The following is a 7115-nucleotide window of genomic DNA, read 5'->3' on the forward strand; positions in this document are numbered from 1 at the left end:
AAAAGTATCGCAACAGGAAAAAAATGTCGTGGAAAAAAAATAAATTTACTTGAGGCTACAGCAAATTATGCGTTGCTTCGTAGGGGTAACTTATCGAGGCGAGTTTGCTTTCTCCCAAATGGTGCGCGGAAGGGGGTGGGGGGTAAACACAGGGGTGCTCTCTCTTGAATTCTTCGCCTTCTTGCGCCAAACATGAACGTGGTTGTGTGCATATGCAGGGATAATTACATATGCACAGGTAGGGAGATGCGTCTGTACATATATATATGCCTATATGTATGTGCACATGGAGCGTTCTACGTGATAATTTCTTCTTAAGGGGGTATCCTTTCGTGGGGGAGGGGCGCACAAAAGGGAGTATAAATAATAATTATATATATATTGCTAAAAAAAAGAAGAAAAAAAAACGCCTTGTAATTTACATAAAATGGGGTATATCGTTGGAGGGGGTATTCTTCAACTTCTTGCGCTACGTGGACTCGTGTTTTCTCTTTGGTATATGCATCGACACATGATGTTTGTTTGCTGTTTGAGGGATGTCACGCTCGGGGGTGGAGGTTAGAAAATACTCTCGCGCGCATTTATATAAACGTATATGGGGGCATACGAGTTTTACACTCCCCGATCACTTGTGTTAACTCTGGCTGGCTACATGAACTGTGTGTTTGTTTTCTCCTTCGTGCATGTTAGCCCATGATTGATTTGTGGTGGGGGGGCACCTTTCCTGTTGCCTCTTCAGTTGTTAGCCTCTTCAGTTGTTAGCCTCTTCAGTTGTTAGCCTCTTCAATTGTTAGCCTCTTCCCTTTTAGCCTCTTCCCTTTTAGCCTCTTCGCTTCTCCGCGTCAGCTAGGTCCAATTCTCCTGTTCTCCGATTGGCCTACTCTCCTCTGCTACCCACACGCACGACACATTACAAATGGCTGTGCTGCGACTAAATGAGGGGGAGGTCCTGGTGGGGGGTAGGGGGCTGCTATGTATAGGGAGAGTCGGGTGGTGGCCAGCCGCGGGAGGCTTTCCTTCTCTGCCTTTCTTCTCTTCGTAGGGATGGCGCTATATTAGCACTATGCATATAAAAAACACTACGTAAATCGGAGCGGGGACCGCCGGGTGGGACTTTGCAAACGGGGCAGCGACTAGTCTGTATATATATATATGTAGGTATATACAACTCCTGCACAGCGCGGTGGGTCTGCTCTTTCCTGCGGCTTCCTGTAAGTGTCGGAGTAACCGTCTGTCTGGTTCCCCCTGAGTATGTGTAACTTTGCCTATAGCTTTACCTATAACTTTACCTATACGTTTATAGGTTCATAAGTTGATAGGTTCACAGGTATGGATATATATGTGGTGATATCTATGTATGACGTTAGAATCGGAAAGAGTGGTCTTCCCCTTGTGTGTCGACTTGTGCATTCAACATATGCTAGGGTATTCCCTCATTGACATTGGAACAGGCAAAAATGATCAACCTGACTCTTCTTTTCTGTTGGCTTCTTCGAAAAATTGATTTATTGAAAATCATAGTAACATAAATTTATATATATATATTCATGGGAAGAGTGAATCTTCTCATTGGGGTAAGTGTTCATCTGGGGGTGTCATAGGGAGACATATACATATGCGAAGGGGCATGCATGTACATGTATGTGCATAGCTGTGGGGGGCTCCGTCTACTCGCTGTACAGTTGCGTTGCGTTTGATATTGTAGTTGCAGTTGTAGTTGCAGCTGCTGTTGCAGTTGTGGGTCAGTTTGTGGGGGAGGGGGTGGTTCCCTTTTATAGGTGCATGCACACGTGGGTGGCAGTTATTTTGCGGTGGGACGGCTTTCTACTTGGGGGGAAAATGATGTTGGCTTCGCTTGCTTTGTCTCTCTTCACTTTGGGTATGCGGTACGCACCTTTTGGCTCATCAATGGGATTTTTGCATGTACACGAGGGTTCACAGACGTTAAGGCAGTTTAACTCGTGGGTGTCAATGCGTGCGTAAAAAATGGATATGTGTTCTTATAGAGTCTTAGCCCTGTGGGGACGCACTGAACAGCTGTTTTTTTTTTTTTTTTTTTGTTTCCTTTTTTGTTTCCTTTTTTGTTTCCTTTTTTGTTTCCTTTTTTGTTTCCTTTTTGTTTCCTTTTTTTTCCTTTTTTTTTTTAATTTTGCTCTTTGAAAAGTTCCACTTTTGTAAAAAATCCTGAGCTTATTTAACTGAGCATTAATATATGAAACAACGGAGGTATGCAATTGAGTACGTGATAATAAAACAAATAGGTCGTAGTAGCATGCGCAACATGGGCAGGTTACAGGACATAAAATGTACGTTTTGTTAATTCGTTCTTTGGTAAATCTGTGAGTACTTAAACGCTTGGAATATTTCGAAGTGCGAGTAGCTGTTTATACGCGTTTGCAGTAACGTAACAGGTAATATTACCTTCAAAGGAGCATAAAAACGTTCGAACTTTTTATTCACTGTAGGGGCATAAATTTTCGACTGTTGGATGAAAGTTATAATATAATTTTTCCTTGTACGGCTTTTGTATGGGGATAAGTTTTTTTTTTTTTCAGGGATTGTCGTTCGCTTACGCGGGTTGGTTTTTTTTGATTGGTTAATTCGTTTCAAGTGGTTCGAATTTTGTACTTAACATGTTAACATGTTAAATTTGCGTTGATTTGTTGATGTTCCAAATTGATGTTTTGCGAAATTGCTATTTTGCAAAATTGCTAGTTTGCGACTTGCTAAATTGCGACTTGCTAATTTGCGAATTGCTAATTTGCGAACTGCTAATTTACGAACTGCTAAATTGCGAATTGCTAATTTGCGAATTGCTAAATTGCTAAATTGCGAATTTGCGCATTTTATTTTTTTAACAGTGCAGTCAATTATTTTTACTTTTTAAATTTATTTTTTTTCTTAACCCACAGCGCTGCGTATGCGCACTTCCCTTATATGTACTCCCTCCACATGCCGCATCCTCACTTACGAACGTTTCACGTATTTTTTTCGTAGCAGTAAAATATACCTACCTCCCTATCAACAGGAGGAACGCGATGGCGCGGGGATTTCTCCCGCGGGTGGGAGGAAATGCCCCAAAGGGGCGACGCGATGGTATGCATACATTTCTGCCACGTATATAATACATATATACATATGCATATATATTTACGTATATACATTTTCATATATATTTATATAGATATGCCCAATGCGCGGTCGCACTTTGCCAACACGAGAAAAATTAACACTTTCCCGTTGCGCACAACGCTCATTCACAGTCCACGGATCACCATGGCTGTGCTTAGCTTAGCTGCGTCGCCAAGTGCCAGCATGTGATTAGCCAAAATGTTCTTCTCATAAGGGGGGATATTCATTGCATCACACATAAGGGCGCAGAAAAAGAGGAAGAGGATACTTTTTCCCCTGTGGGGCAGCGAACATGCAAAACACGGACGGATAGTGGCATCTACATCGTGAGGACCTCTTGCTGCTCAGGACGCAAAAGGCCACATGCACGTCGAGCACATGCTTACATGTATGTTAAATAAAGTGTCCTATGTCCTGCCTTTTCCCTTGTGCGTGACATGTACAGGGAGGGGAGGTGCAGAGAAGGAGGGGCAGCTCTAAAAATGCTCATGCCTGAGGAGAACCGTACATATACATACAAATAAATTGTATATGCATCGTGTCGGCAGCGCAAAAGGGTTGATTTTTTTTAATATAAAATAGTTATTCCGCCAACGCTGTTCAGGCATTTCCCCCTTTTTTTTTTCTTTTTTTTCCGTTCGCATTTCCCATTTGCTACATTTTTATGCTTTTTCCCCGAACAGTGAAGTCAGTCACCACATATTCGACTTCTCCCGCGTGTACACCATTTATGCATCCTTTTGTCCCCTTCCCATGGGGGTTATTATAAAAAGAAGGGGGGGGGAGGTCAACCCTCACCGTCGCGCCCAAGGCACGAAGGGGCATGTAGAGGCAGGCATGCATAAATAAGCGCATTTATGTTTGTACGTATGTACGTATAAGTAGTATGTATAGTGTATGTACGTGTAAGTAGTATGTATTATGTACGTATAGTACGTATGTACGCTTGCGCACTTGTATACTACCTGTACGCGTGCAGAACCCCGCGCGTGTGCATCGGCCGGTGTGTCGGGGGGTCTTTTGCCAATGCGTGGGCCCTCTAGCCATACATTAAAAAAGGGCAAATTCACGAACGCGCGAACGCACGAACGCTCTATGCATTTTCGGTGAATGAATAAACACACACAGCAAGTGAAGGCACAAAATATTGTTACCTTAACCTTAACCGCGCTCCCCCACGCATATGTATAACATAACGCAACACTTGTTAGAAAATGAACAAATTGGTTAAGGGAGAAGAGGCAGTGGGGGAGCACCCCAGTGGAAGAACACATCAGGGGGCACACCTTTTTCGTCACGCGAGTTTGGTCGAATGGGAAAGAGGCGATTTTCATGTATAAGCAGTCGCGCCGCATGGCATCGCATCGCATGGGGTGTAAAGAATTCCCACTTAACAATTTTTTTTTTTTTTGCATTTTTGTTTTTTGTTTTTTTTTGGATTTCGTCACTTCCATCCCGCTTTGAATGTACAAATGTATAAATGTTCGTGTTGTGCATTCGACAAATACGTACGCAAAGCATAGGCATTGATCATAATGAAATTGGTGGTTTTTCCCCCTTTGGGGGGATGACTCACGTGTATATATATGGTATATGTACGGGGAGGGGAAAGTTACACCCCATTGAAGGTTTCTTTTTACTTGCCCATTTTGAAAGGCATTACGCTGTGCAAAAGAGGGGGGAGTTATCCCTTCCCCTCACCCTCCTTGCATATCCCCTGTTAAGATAACATACTCGTAGGGAGAAGCGTGCATATGAATTCGTATGCATTCGTAGGCATTTGTAGGTATTCGTAGGCATTCGTAGGCATTCGTATGCATTCGTAGGCATTCGTTTTTACTACTTTCGCGCCACTCAACACAAGAGTGAAGTTTCCGTTCGTACGATTTCACACCTGATAGGGAGAGGAAAAAAAAAAAATTGTATTAAAATGAATTGACTGCGCGGTATACAAATCTGCACATTATATATGGGAGACTCGATTGTCTACTTGTGAGAGCATGAGGGAAAATCAGCCACAGGGAACATGTTTGAAAAGTTGTACGTTTTTGCAACTCACGTACGTTTTTCCCCTTGTGGGTATTTTCAAATGGGAAAACCAACCGCTCAACATGCATCTTTAACCCTTACGCGGCTGCTACTGCTTATTGAATGGGTGACTCCCAAATGTGCACGTTCAATTTCGAAAAAAAATATAAATGAACAGGCGGAAGCATGAGAAAAATAATATAGTCATCGTGTAGTAGCAGAGTTGGTGTACTTTGGCGTATGGTCCACGTTACTCGTTGAAAGGTTTAGACCGCATCGGTACGTGGTTAGACACGTGTATCTTATGTGCATGTGCATATGCGTGTGCGTGATGAGGTGTCCGATATTTTTACGCGTTTGTTAGCGCCCCCTTACTGTGACAAATTTACATACAACGTCGTCTTAAAATGGAGGTTTATCAAATGATGCTCCCGGCGGGAGGAAGCTGACCGCAGTGAGATGCACAAATTATGTTGGTAACAACCTCAGTAGTATTGCCGTTTGGTGAAGACCTTATTAAGGGGGTAGATAGTTGCTACATGGACGCTGACATAGCAGTATGGCGCCCGGTTGGCCACTTGGACATTTCGTAGTTCACCAGCCGAGTGACATTTTTACGTATAACTTGTTTGGCATGTTGGGCGAAGTAGCTGCGCCTTTCTGAGTTGCCAACTGGGATTGGAAAAAAAAATAAAATAAAAAATAAATAAATGAATAAATAAATGAATAAATAAGTGAATAAATAAGTGAATAAATAAGTGAATACACAAATCAGCGCAGTGGTCACCCTTGCGAAGAGGAGAAATTGTCACATCTTCGCCCGTTTGGCCATGTCAAAACTGGCATAATTAACAACGATCGAATGGTTACATGCGAGGGGAAGTAATTTTTATCTCATTTTTTGTCCAGTTAGTGGCATGTTGCATGGGAATACGACTTGGGGAGGGAAAAGAGCCAATGGGATTTTTTCCCTTCCACATCACGCATACACATATGTAATCATGTATGTATATAATATACATATATATATAAATATACTTATGCGCCAACGTGTAATATCGTGGGCCAGCTAACTTGCGCGCGCACACTGCCATGCGCAGGTCCACTTCAGAACGGCACACCGCCGAGGAGTAAAACAAAAAATGCGCTCTGTGCCCTGGGGGGGAGTCCAAAACGGGGGAACAAACTTGTTAAGGATGTTTGGCTTCGCCGCGTGTTTTTTTTTTTTTTTCCATACGGTTGTCCCTTCGAGTGGACATATACTCCAAGTGTGTCACAGATCGAGGATGTGGATAATTGTGAATGGTCATACGTTTACACGCTTGTGCACGTGCACTTGCTCGCCTTGGCATTCGCCTTCCTTTTACTTTAATTTTGCTTCCATTTTGGTTTGACGCGCATGCGAACCCCCCGGCAACGTTCCGCAGCTCAACTGCCAACCCGGGCCCACCCGATGACGGGGCGCATCGACCCCATTATTAGGTACCTCCGCCCCCTCCAGACGGAACACCTGTTCAGGTAATACATCCAAATGGGAAATAAAAAAGTACGATTTTAACACTGGCGCGCGCATCGCATTTGACTACCCCTTTTCAGTTACCGGCCCATGTGTGTGTGTAGCTAACACGGAGGGAATGGATCATAGCCATCGTCCAATGGGCTAAATTTATGAACAAAAATGGGAAGGAAAAAAAAAAAATTTGCATTCCCACTCCTAGTGTGTGACAAACCCTTCCAAAGGCAGCCACGCACATGCGAAAGTTTGTGTAAACGATCATATGTACACATTTGTTTCCCTCCTTGTGTGTACACTTTTACCTTTATGCATTTTTTTCCCCACGTATGAACACACAAAATTAGGGGAAAAAAAAATTAATCAAAACAAAAGTAGCAAATGTGCAAATAATTTACTCATTAAATTTACATTTCGACACCTAAGGAAAAAAAAAAAAATA

The sequence above is a fragment of the Plasmodium cynomolgi genome, chromosome 6 (genome assembly GCF_000321355.1).
Source record: "Plasmodium cynomolgi strain B DNA, chromosome 6, whole genome shotgun sequence".
Lineage (NCBI taxonomy): Eukaryota > Apicomplexa > Aconoidasida > Haemosporida > Plasmodiidae > Plasmodium > Plasmodium cynomolgi.